This window comes from Mandrillus leucophaeus, unplaced genomic scaffold (genome assembly GCF_000951045.1).
Source record: "Mandrillus leucophaeus isolate KB7577 unplaced genomic scaffold, Mleu.le_1.0 Scaffold401, whole genome shotgun sequence".
Lineage (NCBI taxonomy): Eukaryota > Metazoa > Chordata > Mammalia > Primates > Cercopithecidae > Mandrillus > Mandrillus leucophaeus.
Window position 1 is genome coordinate 1,095,155 of NW_012104266.1, and position 1,058 is coordinate 1,096,212.

The following is a 1,058-nucleotide window of genomic DNA, read 5'->3' on the forward strand; positions in this document are numbered from 1 at the left end:
GGAGTGGAGACAGGGATTAGTATAAGAGAGCTAGATCTACCAGCTCTATTTTTAGTTTTTGAAGAAATCTCCATACTGGTTTTCATAATGCCTGTACTAATTTACATTCCCATAAACAGTATACAAGAGTTTCCTGTTCTCTGCATCTTCGCCAGCATTTGCTTTTTTTTTTTGGTCTTTTTGATGACAGCCATTCCAACTGGGGTGAGATATCTCATTGTGGTTGTGATTTGCATTTCCCTGATTAGTACAGATGTTAAGCATTTTTTCATATATTTCTTGGCCATTTGTGTCTTCTTTTGAGAAATCTCTATTCAGATATTTTGCCCTTTTTTTTTTTTTTTTTTTTTTTTTGAGACAATGTCTTGCTTTGTCATCCAGGCTGGAGTGCAGTGGTGCAGTCATAGCTCATGGCAGCCCGGTACTCCTGAGGTCAAATGATCCTCCTGCCTCAGCCTCCCAGGTAGCTAGGACTACAGGCATGCACCACCATGCTAGGCTAATTTTTTTATTTTTATTTTTGTAGAGACAGGGTCTTGTTATGTTGCCCAGGCTGGTGTCAAACTCCTGGCCTCAAGCAGTCTTGCTGCCCTGGCCTCCCTGTCCTGAGTGCTGGGATTACAGGTGTAAGCCACTGTGCTGGGTCCTATTTATGTATGTATGTATGTATGTATGTATGTATGTATGTATTTATTTATTTTGAGATGGAGTTTCACTCTTGTTGCCCAGGCTGGAGTGCAATGGCACGGTCTCGGCTCACTGCAACCTCCACCTGCTGGGTTCAAGCGATTCTCTTGCCTCAGCCTCCTGAGTAGCTGGGATTACAGGCCCCCGGACCATGCCCAGCTAATTTTTGTATTTTTAGTAGAGACGAGGTTTCACCATGTTGGTCAGGCTGGTCTCGATCTCTTGACCTCAAGTCATCCGCACATCTTGGCCTCCCAAAGTGCTGGGATTACAGGCGTGAGTCACTGCGCCCGGCCGCTGGGCCCTATTTTTTAACTGAATTGGTTTTTTTGCTGTTGCGTTACTTATAGTTTTTTTTTTGTTTTTTTTTT